This window comes from Rhineura floridana, chromosome 3 (assembly GCF_030035675.1).
Source record: "Rhineura floridana isolate rRhiFlo1 chromosome 3, rRhiFlo1.hap2, whole genome shotgun sequence".
Taxonomy (NCBI): domain Eukaryota; kingdom Metazoa; phylum Chordata; class Lepidosauria; order Squamata; family Rhineuridae; genus Rhineura; species Rhineura floridana.
In genome coordinates, this window is record NC_084482.1 from 23,289,369 (window position 1) to 23,313,077 (window position 23,709).

Here is a 23,709-nt window from a genome sequence, read left to right on the forward strand (position 1 = left end):
ATAGTTATTTTGCTGATGAGAGTAAAAAAGTTCAGATGGAAAATTAAAGCCTTTCTGTTTAAAATGTTTACATATTTCAAGAAGAAGAAGATTTCTTCAAGAAGAAGACTGTGGGTCTTCTCCCCCCCCCACGGCCGTCTTTAACGGAGTTGAGATAAATTCTAATTGTGTGTTTTGAATATTATGTGCATAGGGTTACAGTATTATTTTATTGTACTCTGCTTTGGAAATTTCTTGTAGAAAAGCAGATTATATGTATATATGGAATTTTTTTGTGGTAGAACCTACAGGTACAGTTTTGGTTGTCATTGGCAACCATTTTGTGCTGGCACCCACGGCACTTTTTATCAAGCCATGAGTACTGGCACCTCATTTTTTACCTATATCCAGATGTGGTTATGATTTGCCAGAGGACCACAAAACAGACTACAAATGGAATGAGAGAAGGAATAGCAAAAACAACAATACACACTAGAAAATGAAAGGGTATTACTGAACAGATCTTTTAAATTTATATGAATCTTTTTTTAAAAAGATTGTGACTCCTGAGGATTGGGAATGTCCCTGTTTAGATTTGGCAAGTAAAAAACTGGCTGAGTAGCAACCTTAAGTCTGCAAGCTTAGTCATACCTGTGTGACTAATTACTATTGAACTCAATAGGGGTTACTTCTAAGTAGGTACAGGTATACGGTTGCATTGCAAATAGGACACAATGGTTAATATAATTGTCCTGTTCTGTAGCAAAGGCAATCCTCCTTTTATGCCAGCCTATCTAGTCCACAAAGCAGGGATAACTTCAACAGCCATCAGCCCCAGCCAGCATGGCCAAATGCTCAGGGATAATGGGAGCTGCATTCCAGCATATTTAGAGGGCTGCAGGTCCCCCAGTCCTGATGCCCCCAATTGTTATTGCTGATCTTGGGGTGGACTTTGCACACCAAGATCAATCTTGCATCCCAGGGGAATTGTCTTAGCAGAAGACAACTGCAGTTAAGAGAAACAGGATAGCTTTTCTTTCTTCAGTTCTATGGTAATTGTTAGCTAGCTATACATGAAAAAATGAAAATGGACTGCCTTCAAGTTGATTCTTATGGCTACCCTATGAATAGGGTTTTCATGGTAAGCGGTATTCAGGGGTGGTTTACCATTGCCTTCGTCTGAGGCTCAGAGGCAGTGACTGGCCCAAGGTCATCCAGTGAGCTTCATGGCTGTGTAGGAATTCAAACCCTGGTCTCCCAGGTCGTAGTCCAACACTCTAACCACTATACCATGCTGGCTCTCGAGCTAGACATACACTTACAAATTATCATTGATCATAGGTCCTAATATATGAGGTTGCTTTCTGTGTGATCCACTGGCCACATTCACACCATATATTTATTCCACTATTATTCCACCTTAAACAGTCATGGCTTCCCCCAAAGAATCCTGGGAAATATAGTTTGTGAAGAGTGCTGAGAGTTGTTAGGAGGCTCCTATTCTCAGAGAGCTACAATTCCTTGTGTGATTTAACAATCAATTCCCCTTCCCAGGGAGCTCTGAAATTGTAGCTCTATGAGGGGAACAGGGGTCTCCCAGCAATGCTCAGCACCTTTCACAAACTACAGTTCCCAGCATAGTTTGGGGGAAGCCATGACTGTTTAAAGTGGAATAATAGTGGAATAAACGTACAGTGTGAATGCAGCCACTGTTCTGGTTGCGATTTCTCATTGCATGCAGAGATATGGCTCATTTGGGAGCACCACAAGTGAAGGTTTATTGGCTGGAAGGAAGGTATGCCCAGAATAGTGAGTTATGCAGAGATGTGGTAGACAGTCTTCTCTGTGCATGGATACTTTGGGTTCATTCATTAAGGAATGAACTTATTTCTCACCACACTAGTGTTCTGCAGAATGCTGTCTGAGAATTACTCCACTGATCTCAGCCCATCCTCTGCAATATGGAGATAATAATGACCTACATTGCAGGGCTGTTGTAAGGATTCCTGAAAGTATACAAAGTGCATTGAACTCATGAAATGTGGCATATAAATGATAAATTATTTTTATCACTCCATTATTGGCATTCTATCACGCCCTTAAGCATGATCAAGAGATAGAATCCAGGTTGGCTGTAGGCCAGGGAAGGGACAGGATTCTGGAGGCAAAAATAAAAGAATGGGTTTAGCTCGGTGCACCTTATAAGAACATAACATAAGAAGAGCCTTGTTGGATAAAACCAAAGGCCCATCTAGTCCAGCATTCTATTAGGGGCCAGCTGGATGCCTGTGGGCAACCTGTAAGCAGGGCCTGAGCACAACGGCACTCTCTCCACTTGTGATCAGTAGTGTAGTAGTGGCAAATTCAGAAGTGCAGGGTCCCTTCATGATAGTTGCAGCCATCACCACCCCTTTTTTTGCTGCTAGGTTGAAAATGAGGTCTTTGTTAATGCCTTCTCCCTCAACAACAGCCAATAAGCATCAAATGGGAGAGTTAGCAACTGAGAAGAGTATTCTCAGTGGTTGGCTCATCTCCTTCGCTCTGATTGGCTCCAAACAGCAAGAAAGGACAAAGAAGCATGTTAGAAGACTCTTCTTAGTGATTAACACACTCCCCTTTAATACTGATTGACTCACAGGATACTGGAGACATAGGGACCCTGCTCCCAAAAATTAAGGGGTCTAAGACCCCCTGAGACCCTGGATGACTACACAGTGCTTGTGATTCCCAGTAACTGGCATACAGAGGCATAGTGGACGTATAACATAGCCATCATGACAGGCTAGTTTGTTAATGGTAAATTGTGTTAATGTTTGATCTTCATTCCTGCGGCAAAAAGTAAAATGCTGCATTTGGGAACACTGTTGGTGATGAGGGCAAAACCTCCACGCCACTCTGGCCCTGACAGAGGGCGGTGTGGCTCCCTTGCTGGCAGGAATCAGTATACCAGGTTCAGATGCTGAAATACATATATACGCGAGTCCTCATTCCAACCCACCACCCACCTACACACGCACACACACACACCCCTCTTGACATAATGACAGTCGTTTGGCTAGTTATTTATTATCCCGTGCTGTGCCATCTTGAAGATGTCCTCCCACGGCTTGCATTCCCCAAGCAACTGTTGTAATAGTTACTCCTTAAAGAGAAAACTGAATTTTCTCTCCCTCCCTCCCCCCTCCACCACCACCTCAGCTTTTGCTTCAGCAATTTGTTTTTCTCAAAATGTCAGGTCTCCCTTCTGCTGTGCTGGAGTCAAGAAGCATTTCTTGCATGAACACTTCTAACCTGTAGGCTAGAGGGCAAAGGAACCAGGGTGGTGAATTAGAGATGTCTATGTGCAGTGCTCCACTGGTTTATCAAAGGCTGTTCCAGTAATACTGGGCTTCAGACTTTGCTTGACACACCAAGCTTACCTGCTCTGGAAAATCAATTATTCTCCCCTGTCTGCTTTCCATCAAGGAAGATGTTTGAGAAGCACATAGGAAAACATACTTCCACAATGCTTCCACAAATCTGCATTTTTGGTGACCGGTCAGTTTCATACAGCAGTTCTTTGGTGTAAACAAGACAAACTCATTTTGTCTGCATTGGGATTTGTTGGTCAGAGATTAGAAGGATAATATATTGCTCAAGACATGGAAAAAGAAAATAAACAGGTTTTTAAAAGTTGTCGTATGTCCCAGCATTACAAGAAACTGTCTCTGTTTTTCTGTTCCCTGTCCTTGATAAATTATTGTTCCCATTTTGTCACTACTTTTCTCTGGTGTGAAATTTTAGAATGACTTTTTAAAAACCTGTGTTGGCATCCACCCTGCTGTTTCTCACTCACAGAGATATCTCCCAAGCACCATCTCAGATTGTTGGGGAAGCTATAGCTCAGTAGCAGAGCATCTGCTTTGTACACAGAAGGTCCCAGGTTCAATCCCCAGCATCTTCAGGTAAGGCTAGGAGTGATTTCCTGCATGAAACCGTGGAGAACCGCTGTCCATCAGTGTAGACAGTACAAAGCTAGATGGGCCAGTGGGCCTGATTCAGTATAAGGCAGCTTCCTATGTTCCTTCCTACCTCACCCCTGCAGGTGAAATGCTAGTTCTGTGGCCCCAAGGCTACATGTGACCGGTCTCAGCCACTCTCTGTGCAGTTTGGCAAGTCCCCGGGGAGCCCCACCACATTTCTCCACTGCCCAGCTGATCATCGCCTGCTGTTGTCTGGTTGGCCACTGTGAGAACAGGATGTTAGACTAGATGGACCATTGGTCTGATTTCACAGGACTCTTCTTATGTTCTTATGTCATCAGTAGGTGGTGGTGAAAAGGCCAATATGTTCAGAAAATATCAGTATTTTGCAGAAGTACAAAAATATTTTTGAAAAATTCTAAGGGGGCAAAAAAAGAGACATGAAACAAAACAAAAATGCAAGTTTAACAAGCACTGAGTGTGCTCAGCAGCCACATAATGTTGAGTGTGTCAATTGGGTGGGGGGTGACAGAAAAGGCGAGGGAGTCGAACATCCCACTTAATCTCCTTAACAGTTTATAGGATCCTGGAGGAGGGGATGGCTAGTGGCCAGCACCCTGAACAGGAGCACTCTGGACAGGCGGTAAGAAATATACTGCAACATTTTGTTGCAGGTCCCATTGCATTATTTTATACTACTGTTCATGTCTTTAAGACCATAGCTGTGGGTTCCAAAGTGGAAGACTTTTCTGTCACCCATCCACCTGGTAGACCTCCCAACTCCCACTTGGAGGTTTCCTTGCAGTTAAGACGAGAAGCAGTTGCAGCCATCATTTTATTTAGGTCAGTCCTTCAGAGATAATATAGGCATTCTTCATATTAATGCAAAAATCCAGATTAGCCCACTTTAGTCATTGATAAGGGGATATAAAAGAATGAAATAATGACAGCTTTCGTGCAAGAAAGATCTCAGGATTTTTCAGTTTTCTATCCAGAGGGTTGTTGAAATGACGTGGCATGGCCTTGTGAGGTTAGATGGAAAGATCTCGGGCTTATGCCTTATAGCCCTGTTTATTATGTGTTGCAAATGGTCCTGTGTGTATTACAGAGAACTGTTCGGCATAATTAGCATGTGGAACGCCTTGATGCCAAGGCTTAATTTCAGCCAAGCAAACTAAGCAGGGTCCAGTCCCAGAATGCACTTGTCACAAGAGTCAAGGCTCAGTCCTGCAACAAGTGAGCCAAGATTTTACAACAGAATATCTGTGAAGATGGGACCAATTACCTGGGGGGGGGGTCTCTCCCTTGCAGGAGGACTTCAAACAGGAGCTGGGCCGCCATCCATTGAGAATGCTGTACATTTCCTGCACTGAACGGGTGCATTGGATTAGATGGCCCTATGATTCTGTGTCGGGGTAGAGAACCTGTGGTCTAGATCAGTGGTTCCCAACCTGGGGGCCGGGACCCCCAGGGGGGCTGCAAAGTAATCCAGAGGGGGCCGTGAACAGTAAAGAACTGAATTATTTATTGATTTGTTTAAAAAGTCTTCACTCCCTCGACACTGTCTGCTTTCCACTGGCGCTGCAGATGACACCTCCCCCTTGCTCCAAACGAGAGGGGAGGCCTTTTGCTGAAGCGCCAGAGCGTCTTTCAGGCACACTAAGGGCAGGCATCTGCCTATAAAATACATGGCAGATGCCAAAGGAGGCTGAGGGTGGAGCTACCAGAAAGAAGAGGGGATTACTATCACTGATTCCCGTCTCCTTGCACTGCCACTACTGACAGCGCGGCAGAGCTCGGAAAAGTTACTTTTTTAAACTACAACTCCCATCAGCCCCAGCCAGCATGGCCACTGGATTGGGCTGATGGGAGTTGTAGTTCACAAAAGTAACTTTTCCAAGCTCTGATGTCAGCGCCCTTACTTAGAATGAGAGCAGAGGGCTTTTTGTGAAACAAAAAGAAGCAATGCTGCAAAGAAAGGCTGCTTTCCCCCTTCCTTCCTGGCAGCCAAGCTGCCTCCCTGGGGGGAGGGGATCACAAAACATTTCCAGCTTATAAAGGGGGTCCCATGCTCATAAAGGTTGGGAACCACTGGTCTAGACGTTGTTGGACTCCAACTTCCATCAGTCTCGCTGCTTAGGATGGCCCATTGTCAGGGATAATATGAGAGATTGTCCAGCGATATCTGGAGCGCCACAGGCTCCCCACCCTGTTTCACGTGCATAGTACCTTTCCTAGGGTGACCAGATGTGAATGAGGACAGCAGAGTTCCTCTACTTTTTGTAGTGGTATAGAAGAGGGAATTTCAGCCACTCCAGCTTTTGTCATCCCTGCATGACAAGCTGCCATGGCCCCATACAGTTCCTAAGCTACCTAGTATTTACCTCCTCTGCACCTGTGAAAACTTTCACTGCTACTCAACTATTAGAAGTACAGGAAACTTGTCCACTTGAGCATTAGGCCTGTCTGAAGCAAGCTCTACCAAGGAGCAATTTAAACATTACAGTTTCTACATGGGAGCCACCAAAAAACACTAATGATGGCAATACATTACAGAGAGGCACACATCCCCTCCTTCCTTGTGAAGTAGGGCGGACTGGGAGGAGCTCTTTGTGTAATTTTATCAACGGCAGAGCTGCCATAACCCATGGTTTTGTTACCTTTTAGCCTGAACAAATGGGAATTCAGACTTATGGGTATATTTTAGGAGGGGAGACAGACAGACCTGAGTCAGCTGCCTTCTAGTAACCAAGTACAGTAGTGTTTGACACACAAGTAGCCAAATGGGGTGAGATGGTGTAGAAGTAAAGCTCTTTAGATCAACTCCTGGCCGTTCATTCAAGGAGAAATCAGAAACTGCATAAAAAGAAAATAAAAATGGATTTCTGACTAAGTTTAAAAAATGTAAATGTACTGCCTTCAAGTCGATTCTGACTTACGGCAACCCTATGAATAGGGTTTTCATGAGGCTGAGAGGCAGTGGCTGGCCCAAGGTCACCCAGTGAGCTTCATGGCTAAGTGGGGATTCAAACCCTGGTCTCCCAGGTTGTAGTCCAACACCTTAACCGCTACACCACACTGGCTCTCCTGACTAATTTTACAAGAACACAATTTCTAAGTATGTTCAGGTTTTACATAATGTACATCAAGGACAGGAAGTCTGTGGTCCTCCAAATGTTGTTTTAACTACAACTCCCATCATCCCTGACCATTGCCTATGCTGGCTGGGGCTGATGTTGTTGAGTCCAACAACATCTGGAGGTCCCAAGGTGCCTAACCCTGCTTTACATGCAAAGTTGCACAGGGCTCCTTCAGAGATTGAAGCAAGCAGTTATCTTCAGGACAAAGACATTCTCCAGCCATCCCACTTTTATACTATGTGTCAAGAAACCAATGACAGTCAGGTGGGGGGGGCAACCATCCAATCACAATGGGCAATGGAGGTGTGGGGTCCCAGGAAGTAGGCCAAATCCCTCTGAAATAGATGCTTTGCCATTCACAGGAACGTAAATTTCACAGGTGTCAATTGAGAAGTATCTCCTGTTCGACAGGGTTAACAGCAGGAGGAAAATCCTTGTGTGTAACTCAAGCAAAGCACAGGGTGCCTGTGCGTTACTTACGCTGCTCTCATGGAAGAAGAGCTTTTAGCAGGCAGAATATTTGTAAAGAGCCAGAGGGTTGGAGGTTTGATGTTTGTCACAATGCACCACTTTCTGCATTTAATATCAAAACAATTATCATCCAAGGCACTAGTGCATTATATGCTGTGTCTGCAAGCTACCATAGATACCACCTGGAATATACAATGGTGGTGTACACAGTATGCATGATGCTGCACATGTATGGACTGATGTACCACCATATGTGACTCAGAGGGCAGCTCTCTGGCTTATCTTAAAGCTGTTTGTAGGGTAACATGTGAATGCCAGCTACTGAGTAATAAGGAAAGTGCACCACATATGGGTCAGAGGCACGCTTTCTCTTTGTTGCTTCTGGTATATTTTGAGCACTGAAAACTGATCAGCCTATAGAACTTGCAACGGCCTAGACTTGCATGATAACAACGTAGATTGAAGCCTAGCATTGCAACTCGGGCTGAACATTTTCCACGGGCATGGTGATTCATGCCATAAGCCAAACCTGGAAAAAAGCCTTTGGACCAGTGATGTTTCTCCTGCTGTTTCTTGTGGGTCAAACAGCAACCTGAGAATGGTGGCGTATGCCCGTTTCTCCACCCTATTATCTCGTGGTCATGGGACAAATGGCTGCTTGAGAGTGGTGGTGGTGGGTTTTGGCAGGGGAGGAGGAACAGGATAAATACCCCTCCAGCTCCACTGCTGCACCCAGAGGTGCATTTTTGCTCAAGCCAAGAGAATCCCAGCGCAATCTTATATATGCCTACGCAGAAATAAGACCCATCGACTTCAACAGCAGCCAGGTAAGTGTTTCTAGGCTATGGTGTTGCCGCCCCATCATGTCTCTCCCCTGAGTAACCTGTCGTTTTGTCCTTCTAATTAGAGTTGTTTGGATTTCATGCATAAAAATGTTTGGGCACTCTGAGGCAACGTGGGATGGGCGAAGCAACGGAACAGTGATACCTTTTGCGGCTTCCTGCATTCACATCTGCATGCTGTCATTCACCTTTTCTCTCCTTCTCGGCTTTTTTTCTTTAACCCTGCATTACAAATTTAATTCCTTTTGCTGCTGCACAGATGTAGTTTGCCTGACAACAGCCGGTTCCTGATGGCTGCACAGAACCAGCAGGGAAGCAGCCTTCTCTAGGATGGAAGGTGATTGGCTGGTTGCCTCCTGTTGCTGGACAGCGTGTCTCTCTCCTCCTCCTATCATCCTGACATCTAGCGGACAATTATTCGAAATCCAGAGGAGCAGCTTGGAGGAAGGAACACATCAAGGCTAAATCCTCCCTCCCTTCAGGACCAGCCCAAGACATTTTTGCTGCTTAAGGTGAAGTGGTATATGATGCTTCTCTCTGGTCAAAATGCACTGTTTTTATTAGTAATGTTAATGTTTCTTGTAAACTGCTCAGAGTTTTTTGGTGGTTTTTTTTACAATCAGGCAGTATATATATGTTGATAAATAAATAAAACAGTACAAAAGGTCTGCCAGGTTATTTAGGCTTTTGAGGTAGAAAATCCCACACGGATCTCCCCCATCTCTGGCACTAAAAATACAACAATAATGAACAAAATAAATATTTGCTGCCTGTTCATGACACCCCAAATCAGCCACCTGAAGCAGCCAGCTCACTCTGCCTAATGGCAGAACCGGCGAGCCTGGGAACAGCTGCACTTGAAGTGAGCCAATGACCCTCACATATTATTTCTTTCTTTATTAAATTTATATCCCGTCCTTCTTCCCAGAAGGAGCTGAGGGTGGCAAACAAAGACACTAAAACACTCTAAAACATCTTTAAAATAGACTTTAAAATAACAAAACATCTCTAAAAACATTAAAACAAAACATCTTTTTTTAAAAAATATTTAAAAACATCTTAAAAAGCAATTCCAACACTGACGCAGACTGGGATAAGTTCTCCACTTAAAAGGCTTGTTGAAAGAGGAAGGTCTTCAGTAGGCACCAAAAAGATAACAGAGATGGTGCCTGTCTAACATTTAAAGGGAGGGAATTCCAAAGTCTTGGTGCTACAGCACTAAAAGTTGGCTGTCTATGTTGTCCAGAATGGACCTCCTGATAAGATGCTATCTGCAGGAGGCTCTCACCTGCGGAGTGCAGGGATTGGCTGGGCATATAAGGGAGGTAAGACAATCTTTCATGTAATTACCTGGCATGCTTTGTCTCCAATGGAGTGGTCAAAAACTGCAGGCCTGGGGCTGAATGCAGTCGTCTGAGCTTCTCGATCTGCCACTTGGAATTCTCCTCAGGTCACCCCGCCTTCCTCCAGGCCACACCCTTCACTGGCCCTGTTTCATGCTCCAAGTATTTTGCCTGGCTGGAATGTGTTCTTTTCTCTCCCCTTGCTTGCCTAGATGGAGGGGGAAAGGGGGGTGAGTGTGTGTAGGAACTAGCCTACTGTACAAAGATAAAATTTACAACTTTTTCTCCACCCACTTTTGCCTCTGACCTCACCCACCGGCATATGACCCTTGTAAGGTTGCCCAGAAGGGAATGCAGCCCCAGGGCTAAAAAAGTCCCCCCGCCCCCTCCTCTAGTAAGTTGAGCTTGAAGCTCTCTCAAAAACAGGATGCGGGCAAACATATCTAAACAGACATGAACAGTTGCTAAGGGAGGCTTGTGCTCATTTCACATTTTGCAGGGGTGAAGAACCCCAGCCAGCATGGCCAATGAATGTTCAGGGATTATGGAAGGTTAGGGTTGCCAGGTTCAGGGCCTGAGACTGATCCTGTATCTTTAGGAGAAGAGAAAGTCAGCCAAGTGCAGGTGTTCTTGCAACCCTGTAATGGGAAAAACCACAAGGTGGAATTCTCCCTTCCCCCTGCAGGACTTTTAAAGATACAGAAGACTTCTTGGTTGCCAGGCTGGGCCTCTACGAGGTCTTTTGTATCTTTAAAAGTTGTGCAGGAGGGAGGGAGAATTCCACCTTGTGGTTTTTCCCATTACAGGATTGCAAGAACACCTGCACTTGGCTGACTTTCTCTCAGAGCTTGGAAGTAACTAGTTACAAGTAACGAATTACTTGTAATTCATTAATTTTTTGAGTAACAAGTGGGTAATTCCTTTACATTTTGATTGTAATAGGAGTAATTTTACTACTTTTGTGGAGTAATTGTAACGTTTCCAGAATTACTTTTGGGCATTACTTTGGGGGGGGAGCAGGGGAAGTCTTCTGCTCCTCTGATTTGTGGATGAAAATAATGTGCTTCAAACTGGGCTTCTGTGCAGTGTCGCTCTTTCCTCATGCTCTGTGGATGGGGAGGAGGCGGAGAGTGAGACGGGGTGGAGTGGAGAAAACAATTATTTAAAAAAATGGATAGTGGTGGTGAAGAATGGAGTGGAGGGGAAAAGGATCAGGAGGTCAAGAACATGGATAAAGGAGGAGAAGGAGGCAGCAACAGAATGGAGATAAAGAACTGTGGAGGTGAAAGATGACGATCCTTGTGTGTGTGTGTGTTTGCACTTGGCACACAAAGTGTCCTCCACCACTCTCTCTGGCTATTGTGCTGCATTTGCAGTATTTTAACTTTTTTGCATCTCAGGGGAAAATGTTTGCTTGAGTGAGTGTCCCTTAGTTGGTGGCAGGGCAGGGTCTGGGAGGTGGGTAAGTGAGAGACATTATGCTGGCAGGCTGAGTGGGGGGGTTGCACTTGGTTTGACGTGCAAAGATCTGAGTACTGGCCTCAGCCTCCCTCCCCACTACCCTTACCAGCGGAGAGACCACCATTGCTATTTTATGAATAAAAATAATTATTCTACTACCTCTATATGTGTGTGTTTATTTTTAATGTTGTTTTAGGCTACTTAGATGTGCAGCAGCCAAGGCCAGCACCTTGTAGGCGGTTTTTTTTAAGTAACTGAAATGTAATTGTAGTGATTACTTTGGAGGAAATGTAAAGTAATCAGTTAGTTTCAGAGCAATTGTAATTGTAACGGTAATTACTACTTTTTGGGGCCATGTAACTATAACTGTAATTTATTACTTTTTAAAAGTAATCTTCCAAGCTCTGCTTTCTCTTATCCTAAAGATACAGGATCAGTCTCAGGGATTAAACCTGGCAACCCTATGGGAGGTATAGTCCAGCAACACCTGGAGAGTCACAGGTTCCCTCTACCTGAGCTAATGCCTCTTATTTATTTTATTTATTAATTATCCCAGCAGGAGCCTAGGGCGGCAAACAAAAACACTAAAAACACTTTAAAACATCATAAAAGCAGACTTTAAAATACATTAAAACAAAACAACTTTAAAAACATTCTCTAAAAAAGCTTTGAAGACATCTTAAAAAAAAGGTTAAAAACATTTTTTTAAAAAAGGTTTAAAAACATATTAAAAAGCAATTCCAACACAGAAGCAGACTGGGATAGGTCTCAACTTAAAAGGCTTGTGGGAAAAGGAAGGTCTTCAATAGGCGCCGAAAAGATAACAGAGATGACACCTCTCTAATATTTAAGTGGGGAGAATTCCAGACGGTAGATGCTGCCACACTAAAGGTCTGTTTCCTATATTGTGCAGAATGGACCTCCTGATAAGATGGTATCTGCAGGAGGCCCTCACCTGCAGAGTGCAGTGATCGACTGGGTATATAAGGGGTAAGACGGTCTTTCAGGTATCCTGGTCCCAAGATGTATAGGGCTTTGTACACCAAAACTAGAACCTTGAACTTGGCCCGGTAGCAAATAGGCAGCCAGTGCAATTTATTCAGCAGTGGAGTGACATGTTGGTGATACCCTGTCCCAGTGAGCAGTCTCGCCGCCACATTTTGCACCAGCTGCAGCTACCGGACCAACCTCAAGGGCAGACCTACATAGAGTGCATTACAGTAATCTAGCCTGGAGGTTACTTAGGCCTTCCAGCTGTCAATAAGTAACACGTGGACCTAACTCTGTCCTCCACTACCTGATATTAACAAGAGATGATGGAATATTTATACTCATTTTCTCCCTTTCTGTCCCTCTGTCTGCCTTTGTTTTCAATGGGACTTACATTCTGGTAATAGGATTGCTGTCTTAGGTAACCTTGAAGCATTGCCTGTTTCAACTGACAGCTATCAGACAGAAGAGGCTGTCTCCATCAGCCTGGCTGGGATCAACTAATTGGTCTCCCCACTCCACTCACAGAAGTGTCCCTGTGAGTGTACATGTCTATAGCAATTGTGTTCAAAGTGTGTGTGTGTGTGTGTGTGTGAGAGAGAGAGAGAGAGAGAGAGAGAGAGAGAGAGACAGAGAGAGAGAGACAGAGAGAGAGAGAGAGAGAGAATGGCCCCCTAAGGTGGATCAGTATTATCCCTATATGGCAAATAAGGAGTCGAGGTAGAGAGATAGTGACTTCTGTAAGGCTGCCAAATTTACAGGACAGGCAAGATTCAACTAGGGCCTTTCTGATTCATAGATTAGTTTCTTTGGGTAGAGACACACTTGCGCTTAAAATGTTTCTGGTGCTTCTTGGGCGGGCGGGGGCGGGGGCGGGGAGACGACCAGCAAATAATCGTTAACTAGGGTTATCACAGAAGCTGAAAAAACAAATTTATTTTTTAAAAAGAGGTGCACGGTTTGGTAAGAACTAACTGCATGCATGCACAAAACAAGTTGATGACAGGAAGCAAAGTTTCTGATTTAACACATGTACAATAAATCACCATAAAAAAAAGAAGAAAAGGTAATGTGTGCAAGTAGAAAACACCTGCACACATGCTCAACAGGTGAAAGACTGATGACAACGTTAAGGGCAGGGCAGCAATTGGTTAGGAATGCGCATTGAGGTAAAGTATAACCACCTGTTCCACCCACTGGTGTATACAAAGATTCACTACGATCCAAAAAGAATAAAAGGAACCAAATTATAAAGATGTGTACAGTCGGGGGCAGATTTGTTTCAAACTGCACAGAAACAAAACAGACTCACAACTGTTTAAGCAGCTAGTTTCCAGAGGGGTCTTTTTCAGCCCTATTTATCTGTTACAGCAAAACCATCAAAGGGTTGTATCCAACATAATGCTAAGGAATGTATCCTGTCAGAGCAAGGATTTCTGCTTGTGCAATAGACCTGCCTCCCCCTTGTGCTGCCCACTAAATCTGTTTTAGGGGTTTCCCCAATCTTCTGGAGCAGATTTGGGGAGGGTGTGGGGTGCACGCCGGGGAAGGAAAGCAACGGAGTCCTTTTGTGCAAGTTGAAATCTTGCACTGACAGGACGCATTTAGTGTGCCATGAGCTTTCATGGATTACAATCTGCTTTCTCAAATGCATCAGATGAAGTAGACTGTAGTCCATGAAAGCTTATGCCAGAATAATGTACTAGTCCTTAAGGTGCCATAAGACTGTTGTATATTCTATACCAGTTACTCAAATAACGTTATGAACCTTTAATGTAGAAGGATTTGCTTATTTTCCTCTTCCATGACTGCCCCTTCTACTTGTCCTAACTTTAAAATTGTAAGCTGTTATGGCAGGAACCTATTTTATTATTTATACAGCATTTAACAGAATTGCAAGCACTTGTTTATTTATTTATTTATTTATTATTTAATTTGTATCCCACCCTTCCTTCCAGCAGGAGCCCAGGCCGGTAAACAAAGTGCTAAAAACACTTTTAAGATCTGTTTTCATGATGTTTTAAATACATTAAAACAAAACAGCGTTAAAAAACCCCAACTTTAAAAAAGGGTTAAAGACATTATTAAAAACATATTAAGCAATTCTAACACAGACACAGACTGAGATAGGTCTCAACCTATAAGGCTTGCTGAAAGAGGAAAGTCTTCAAAAGGCGCTGAAAAGATAGCAGAGATGGCGCCTGCCTAATATTCAAAGGGAGGGAATTCCACAGGGTAGGTGCCGCCACACTAAAGGTCCGTTTCCTAAGTTGTGCAGAACAGATCTCCTGATAAGATGGTATCTGCAGAAGCCCTTCACCTGCAGAGCACAGTGATCGACTGGGTATATAAGGGGTAAGACAGTCTTTCAGGTATCCTGGTCCTGAGCTGTACAGGGCTTTGTACACCAAAACTAGAACCTTGAACTTGGCCTGGTAGCAAATGGGCAGCCACTTAATAAATAATGATAGTTGGGAGGCCTGGGTTAAATTTTCTGTACTTCTGCAAATCTTGGGAATCACCCAAGTTCACAGATGCCTGCCTCTTGTTTGTGGGTGCAACCATTTTTGCTACAAAGCCATTGGCACACCTCACCCAAGTTCAGTATTAGGAGTGATTAATAATTATTTTCTCAAACTGTGACTGTTGTTTGTTGCAACATCGAAGATACTCCTTGAAAAATATCACAGAACTGCCAAAATTGTGAATGCTAGTAGAAATATTGAAGTATCAAGTTCTTCCCAACAGTGTCATGTGGTCACATTTCTCACTTGCCTTTTTTTAATTTTTTTAAACACAGAAGTCTGGCAGATGCTCTTTACTTAACATGTTCTTCACTTGTAATGTTCATATCTCACTTAACAGAAGATTTCTCAAACTTGCACTTTACCAGAGAGATACAAAACTGTACAGTGGCCACTGAGGAATTATCTCCATAGCACGCTGTTTATCCTAAGGTTTTGCAGAGCACTATTCAACTTATTTGCATCATCAAGGAGCTCTCGGACGTTTGATGTAAAAGGTAGTTTGATGAAGTGCAGCCCTGTTTTTCTTAATGCTATTACATAAAGTCAAAACGTAATAGAGAATCATAGTCAGTACTGGGCATATCTTTGTTGAATAATTAAGGTCAGCTTTGCAGCTGCAGCTTTAGAAGATGAATGTTTGGTGTAAGAGCTAAAGACAGGAACCAGTTCTCTCTCCACCAAGCTGTCGGTTTAGGCCTCATTAACAAAAAACGGTGGATTATGTTCTTTGCTGCACAGCCTGTGACATTTCCTGATTTGCCATTGAGACAGATGAGTACGGGCCAAATGAGATATGACAGCAGCAGCTCCACAGACCTTCCCCAGTCATAGAAAGAAGGGGGCAGCAGCAAAAGGGGTATATAGCATTTGCTACTTAACCTCTACACAGCCCCACACCTAAAGAGCTTTTTGCCCGGCTGAGCTGCTATTAAGTAAAAGGGAAAACACTGGCAGATCCTGTCATGGACCCCCTGCATCCAGTAGCTGATCGTGCCTGTTGGTACTCACAGGGCAGAAGGTTGAGAGGCCAACCATAGGTGGAGCCAGAGCCAATAATAGAGTGAGCCAACTAATTCCAGCTTTGTCCCCATCTTCTTCCTTACTGAGTTCTACAAGTTCAACACTGAGGACAGGAGGAAGCTGAGAGGCAGTGCTACACCCTGGGCTAGTTGTAAGCAAGGAGGTAGGCAAGTGAGGATTGGCTGAGGGCAAACTGAGCATAGTGGGGTAGTGACCTATTCAAACTAGCCATCGCTGCCTGTATCATGGGTAGTTTAGTTTAACCCAGGGCAGGGATGGAAAGTTTTAGTTCTGTCAGTTTGTCATTTTTCCAATCTTCAATTCTTCACATTTCTGTAACAATTTGTGTTTTTTTTTAACCCTCATGAAAATTCTCCAGTATTTTAGTGTGAATTTCCCCAATAAACACATTTTTGTAGGCAGTTTTAAGTAACGCAAAATTGATTCATTTTTGCAGCAATTTCTCATCATATAATGCATTTTGCATGTGTTCTTTTACTCATGTATTCATCTTTATGCACACTTCCCCCTAGCATAATGCATTTTTGTAAACATTGGTTGGCTGGCACTGCATCGCAAAATTTGAATAGGTATGACTTTCAAAGGATGACTTTTGGTTTTCATATTGTTTCAGAAAGTGTGAATTTGATAGATTCAGCTTGAAATGTGAACTGAATCAAAATTCTCACACATCCCTAGCCCGGAGCTGGGGGACCTTTGGCCCTCCAGAATTTGTTGGACTCCAGTTCCCATCAGCCCCAGCCAGCACAGCAAATGGTTAGGGTAGATAGGAATCGTAGTCCAGCAGCATCTGGAGAGCCAAAGGTCCCCAAACCCTGGTTTAGCCCTTTAAAGAAGATAGGTGTTTCATATATATCAACACCCAACACCGGCACCATGCTGATTGCTGCCTTCCTTTGACATCTGATATGAAGGGGAGGCCATGGCTTGATCTTGGTTTCTGTGCCACCCCTACAGCTTGCCAAAAGTGTGAGCTGTTGGTCTGCTTCTTGATACATTTTGGGGCCACCGCTGCTTCCGGGTGGAATGCAGTCCTGCAGGTAATAGCTCAGCTGTTGTCAGATGACACAAGAAGCCAAAGTTCCACACACATAGAACCTTTCATAGAGCAGGGAGGGTGGCTTACAGGCTTCCCTTGGTGAATTCTGACTTTTATACTGTGTTTATGTATATGTTTATGGATATGGATATTGATGTATTTTGCTTTGTAAATTAATTTGATATGTTGTTATTGTACCTTGTGTATTCTATTGCAAACTGCTTTGAGATCTTTTAGATAGTAAGTGGTCTATAAATGGAAATAACAATAATGTGCAGAGGTGGGCCACCTTTTGTTATGTTTAGGAGGACTACATTCCTTTGAGGGTGATCTGGCTGGGGCTGTATGCTGGGTGTGGGTGTTTGTATGGTGTACTGAGTGCTTTCTTTGCCTCCAGACTTGCCTTGATGCCATCCTAGATGAACACCTGTTTCTCTATTTGCAAAAAAGGCGAGGAAGTCAGTAATTAAAGCCTTCCCACTCCTGTGAGAAGTAAGATTGGGGCAATTAGGCTGTTCATCATTAAGGGGATCAGCTGTTCTCCTTGGGAAGCAATAAAGAGAGCGGAATCTACAAGGATGAAGCAGTGCTGGGAATCTTTGCTGAATGGGACTTACATAGGTGAACAAATGTTATGGAAGGATCTTGGTCATGAGAAAGGCATGACTGGATATTATAGCGTATTTTAAACGCTTGTATTGATACTCTGGTTTAACTTTGCTTCCAGCTGGTTGTGGGGAAAAAGCAATGCCTCAGCAATGCTAAAATGCTCTAATGGAAAAGTCGTCACTGTCTGGGAAAACACGCACACACATGGGAGGACAACAGACAAAACATTGGAATGCAATTGGCTGACAACAGGAGCCCCTGTCAGGCACTACAAATCTGGTGAAATAAACACATGAGGAGAGCAGCAGGGAAAACCATCACGAACTACAAAAAAAAATGTAATTTGTTAAGGATGCTGGGAAGTTGTAGCTCTGGGAGGGGAAACCACAGTTCCCAGGATTCTTTGGGGGACATCATGTGCTTTAAATGTGCATTGGATGTGATTTAAATGTATGGTGTGGATCTGCCCTTTGGCCCCCACTGTTTTCCTCACCTTCTAACTTGTGCAAGAAGACTGTGTGAGATGAGGAACCCTTTGTGCCCATGGAGGCTCTCCGCCTGTTTTGAAGCACTGATTTTCCAGGTTCATAAAACATGTATCCACCGATACAAAAAGGCTCCCTGCTTCACATAGTTACCTTCCAGGAGCTGGAAAGAGGCAAAAATGGCAATAGAGGGGGGCAGAAATAGCACACTTGTCCTCACTGCCTTTCTTTACTTAGGGCCCCTCCAGACTGGTTTTTTTTGGTGGCCACATTCTGCAACATGTAATTGATGCAAAAATAGTGCAGTAGTGATGGATTTATGCCGGACTATCCATACATATCATTCTGCTTTTATTTGCTGTTCTGCGATGCTTCCCCAATGTTACTGTCTTATTGCCATCTGGAGGAACGCTCTTGTTCTACAGCACAGCACAACTAGGACAAAAAAAATAATAATCCCAGAACATTTGCAGTATGAAGAGTTACAGGATTTCAGCAGGAAGCTACGGGGCAAACACTAACTGGAAACAAAGCAGTATGCTTGCCCTGAAACTTTTGCAGGCACTAACAGTATTGCAAGCAGGATCGTGTATAACTGCCTTGATACCATCATGAGCACAATTTATTTATTTATTTGTTTGTTTATTTATTGTACTTATATACCGCCCCATAGCTGAAGCTCTCTGGGTGGTTTACAGTAACTAAAAACATTAAAACAAATATACAAATTTAAAAGCACATCTTTTAAAAACAATTTAAAACGCAATTTAAAAATTTAAAACCATTTAAATAATAATGAATGCACAATGAAAAGGACATCTGGAGGGGCCCTTCACTAGATCTGTAATGCCTGAAGAGGACAAATGTCTTCTGGATACCCTCTCAAAAGCAAGTGATCAGTGGATGGCAATTCCAGGTAAAAGGGCTGGTGTGGAATCAAATCAAGGCCTTAGGGACATCTAGTTATGTTTGATGTACTCTTTGAGAAGGGGAGTCTGAACTACAGACAAAGGAGGAGGGGATTTTAAAAGGGTATTAAAAACCACCATACTTTGTGGACAGTCCCATTTCATGAGTGGGGCCGACAGCACTGCTGCCTAGGGAGACCAAAGGCAAAGAAGAACAAGCCTTTTGTGCCTTAAGCAGGACTGGTGCAAGTTTTTTTGTTGCCTTAGGCTGGGATTCCTATGGATCCTGCGGTGTGCTTAGGGGTTGCCAAGTCTGGCCTGCTCCTGTGCCTTTAAGGGCAGCTTGGTCTACAGAAATCAGCAAGCAAAGCTTTTCAGAGCATGTAGATAAATATCCTCACCTGCAAACGCACATCAAACCACAGTTAAAATCACAGCTACAGAAGTTGGCTGAGAAGTTGTGCACTCAGTTCACATGTGGAGTTGGCATGGCAGGGTGCACTTTTTAATTTCTTCCATCCCTGGAATCTGCCTGGTTTGCCTATATGGTTTGACAGGCTCTGGTCTAAAATGTTGCATAGAAGAGGAATTCTGCCAGGGGCAGAAAAGCTGCAGCTTGTTGAAATTCCCTCTACTGCACTGTGATTAAAGGTGTACAGTCCCGATCCTCCTTTACATTGGGCTACCTGGTCTTCACTCTGCAGAATTCTCTCCAACATGCTGGCAGCATCCTTTGGCTGTAAACGGAACATCTATTTCTTAGCATTTTTAGCAATGCATAGCCTGCTAAAAAATACAACACACGGAGTTGTTTTTAAAATTGAGATTGCACACATGGCTTCCAGTTCTTATTTGCTTTGCTTCTTAGTACCGCAGCAGTTCCCAATATTGGAGCACTTAATGCTTCCTTTGTCAGGTGACTGGGCCCCTGTTTCTATTCATCTCAAGCAAAACTCTTATTACGGATAATACGGCATTACGTATTAAAGAAGCGATGCTGAGGCTAAATCCTCCCTGGAAGCCACCTTGATTTAGAACAGGAGTAGCGAACCTTCAAATGTTCTGAGCTACAGCCATGTTGGCTGGGACTGGTGGGGGTTGGAGACCAACCACAGAATTGTGGCGGGTGAAGAGTCAAGGTCAGTTCACACAACCAAATTGCTGTGTTGAATAAGTGAGTTGAACAGATGGATCTGTGCAGAGTTTAGCATGGGCTTGAAGTACTTGTATTACTTTCCCACACACACACACACACACACACACACACACACCCTTCCCTCCTTAAACAGTGGGAAGTTCAGGAAATGGTAATATTTAAATTTAATTCATTAAAAGATTATCTCTTCCTTGCTCTTTCTTGCAAATGCAATACCAGAGCTGGCTACCAAGTAAAACAAATCCAGATATATAATACAACATAGGAAGCCACCTTACACTGAGGCAGACCATTGGTCCATCTAGCTCAGTACTGCTTACACTGACTGGTAGTGGCTGTCCAGGATTTCAGAGGGGTTCTATCCCAGCTTTACCTGGAGATGCCAGGGACTGAACCTGAGACCTTCTGCATGCAGGGCAGATGCTCTACCACTGAGCTACAGCCCTTCCCCAAGTACTAAAAGCAAGGCAGATAGTTGCAACCAGTGAACTAAAATAAATGTCAACACTGGCACTAAAGTCCACCAAAAGCTTGGGTGAATAACCGGATTTTCTGCTGGTGTTGAAAGGTTCAAACAATAGGTGCCAGCTGTATCTCAGAAGGGGTGTGTGAAAATGCTCTCCTCCATATTTCTAGATAGTGGGCCTCAGTTAAGCTGCGTGGCAGAACCTCCACAACAGATCTTAACAAAAGGGCAGGTCTGTACAGAGGAACTTATAGAAATAGAAGTAAGGTTGCCAAGTTTTCAACTAGCCTTATAAATACACCTGAAAAAGAGGCTTGTTGAGTAGGATTTAGCAGAGGAAGCTTTTCCCAGCATGGAGATATCACTTGCTGCTTTTAAAAGTGCAGCTATAGAGGTTGGTTGAAAAGCTGGCAACACAAAACAGCACATAGTTAAACTATGGAATTAACTCCTGTGAGATGTAGTGAAGATAGCCACCAACTTGGATGGCTTTTGAAAAGATAAGACAAATTCACGGAGGATAAGGCTATGATCTGCACCACCACATGCTATTTGCACATGCTAAATTAGCATACTTTGTGTTATATTTAACAGGTCCAGCCTTAATCTACCAACCTGGCTCAATGGGTGCTAACCATGATGGCTACATGCAACCTCTCCCAAGATCAGAGGACATATGCTACTGAATAATACCAGTTGCTGGAAGCAACAGCAGGAGCAACAACAGAGAATAATTGTCCATGTTCTGCTTGAGGGCTTCTCCAACTAGGATGTTGGACTATATGGACTTGTCTGATCCATCAGGGCTGCTCTTTATGTTCTTCTGAGTTATGTTATAATCTTATGTTAAAGATTAGGGAGATAATGTATGTGAAGCATAGGGTCGCCAGATGAAAAGACGGTAAGTCTGCTGCACCTTTAACAGTTGTGTAAAAGAGGGTATTTCAGCTGATGTAACTTATCCCCTGAAGCACTTTGAAGAGCCCTAAAAATGCAGTTATCAGATTGGACAGCATAAAGTGTGTCTGTGTGTCAAGTATGCTCTGCCTATTGTGACTTCTATCTCAGTCCTAACTCCACCTGCTCTTGACTGCTGTGCCCTGTCCCTTGCCCCACAAGTCTCAGTGGACACCAGCCACTACTGATTACAACTACACCAGGCCATTATATCTGCTGCTTCTAGAGGCACGTGAATAAAGCAAAGTTAGTATCTCTATTGCACTCCCTTTTGTTACTCACTGCACTTTCCCCACTGGCTATCCCTGAGCACAACAGAAATAAGGAAGGTAGCAAACTTTAGGTGGTGCATTTGCCTCTAAAGGCCTGTGTAGGTGTGGACAATTCTGATGTCATTTGCAACTCCACAAACCGCTGGGGCTGGGCAACCTTTGGCCCTCCCGATGTTGCTGGACTACAACTACTATCTACTCTAATCATTGGCTATGCTGGCTAGGGCTGATGGGAATTGGAGTCCAGCAACTTCGGGAGGGCCAAAGGTTTGCCAGCCCTGCACTAGTGGTCTCTGCACAAAGCACAACATTTGTATATGGAGCTATAAGGTTGTTACCATTTTCCTTAGTCCTCCCTCCTTGGTGGTGGGGAATGTATTTGGTGAGAGGTGCAGCAAGGTATTGTGTAAGTGGCTCTTAAAAGAAGTACAGTAGGGCCCCACTTTTCGGTAGCCTCCTTTTTGGCATTCCGCTAATACGGCGGCTTTCAATTAGAGTAAGGCCCCATTCATACGGCGCTTGTTCCGCTTTTACGGCATTTTTGGGGCATAGGGTGCCATTTTATTGACGGAATCCCACTTTTTGGTGGGTTTCGCTTTTAGGCGGGGGTCTGGAACATAACCCGCTGTATGAGTGGGGCCCTACTGTAGTATCTTTGAGCAGGTTTGAAAATAGTGGGCCATAATAACCCAGTGGGAGAGCACACTATTTGCATGCAAAAGGTCTCCGGTTTTATTCCTAGCATCTCTAGGTAGGGTTGACTCCTATCAGTGTGTAGTTAATACTGAGCTAGATCAGGTGTAGCTTACATAGTGCCTTCCTGGTGTTGCTGGACTATAACTCCCATCATCCATGACCATTGGCCACACTGGGTGGGGCTGGGGCTGATGGGAGTTGTAGTCTAGGCACATTTCGAAAGCACCACATTGGCTATCCCTGAGCTAGATGGACTAATGGGCTGACTCTGTATAAAGCAGCTGCCAACGTTTTGAACAGTGATTAAGACTTGGAAATCAAAGCAGCAGCAACCTCTCCAGCTGGATATGCATTATTCAAGGTAAATTTGCAATGTCTGGGTTACAACCTGGCAGCCCTTGAATTAATCTGCAAGCAGTGTTCTCTTCTCTCCTGGTTCATGAATGCCATGTAATGCCATAAACTAGAGACAATGTAGTTGTGTCTTTTCCAAGCTCTGGCCCACCACTGCCTTCTTACCTGCTGAAGCAAATAAGCACTACGCATATATATATGCCACTAGTGTTCAATCCCTGAGACTGATCTTGTATCTTTAGGAGAAGAGAACGTCAGCCAAGTGCAGGTGTTCTTGCAACACTGTAATGGGAAAAACCACAAGGTGGAATTCTCCCTTCCAGGGCCGGTTCTAAAGGGCAGCCAGGTGGGGCACTGGCCTGAGGGCCCCTGGAGCTACAGGGGGCCCCTCAGCACCCCCTCTGCTCCCCTTCTGAAATCTGCAGCAATCCGCGCCCCCCCTACTTACCTGTCTCCTGCCTTTTAGTATTGCCCTTAACTAAGATGGCGGCTGCGGTTTCCCTAAAGCACTGAAGCCCCTGCCACCATCTTAGTTGATGGCAGAGATGCGCACACGTAGCATGCAAGCATGCCATCAACAAAGATGGTGGCAGAGGCTTCATCCCCTTAGGGAAACCACGGCCGCCATCTTAGTTAATGGCAATAGTAAAAGACAGGAGACAGGTAGGTGGGGGGGGCACACGTACGCAAACGTGCACACACGCCGGGGCCCAGGGCAGGCTGATGCCCAAGCGCCCCGTCATGCCTGGAGCCAGCCCTGCTCCCTTCCCTCTGCACAACTTTTAAAGATACAGAAGACCTCTTGGTTGCCAGGCCCGGCTTCCAAGAGGTCTTCTGTATCTTTAAAAGCTGTGCAGGGGGAAGGGAGAATTCCACCTTGTGCTTTTTCACCTGCACTTGGCTGACTTTCTCTTCTCCTAAAGATACAGGATCGGTCTCAGGCCCTGAACCTGGCAACCCTATATGCCACGCATTCAGAGGGGGATGCATGGGCAATGGAACTGGGGAAG

At 44.2% G+C, this 23,709-nt stretch overlaps 1 long non-coding RNA gene across 2 annotated transcripts; it reads left to right on the forward strand.

Moving 5' to 3' along the window:
* Positions 1–8,684: 8,684 nt before the first annotated feature.
* LOC133382065 (uncharacterized) lies at positions 8,685–21,681 on the forward strand. 2 transcript variants are annotated; one of them, XR_009761780.1, is made up of 4 exons: positions 8,685–8,906; positions 15,054–15,210; positions 17,524–17,743; positions 21,015–21,681. It is a non-coding gene; the product is annotated as an uncharacterized LOC133382065 (long non-coding RNA). The 2 variants fall into 2 exon arrangements; XR_009761781.1 differs by having other exon boundaries at positions 15,082–15,210.
* Positions 21,682–23,709: the final 2,028 nt, after the last annotated feature.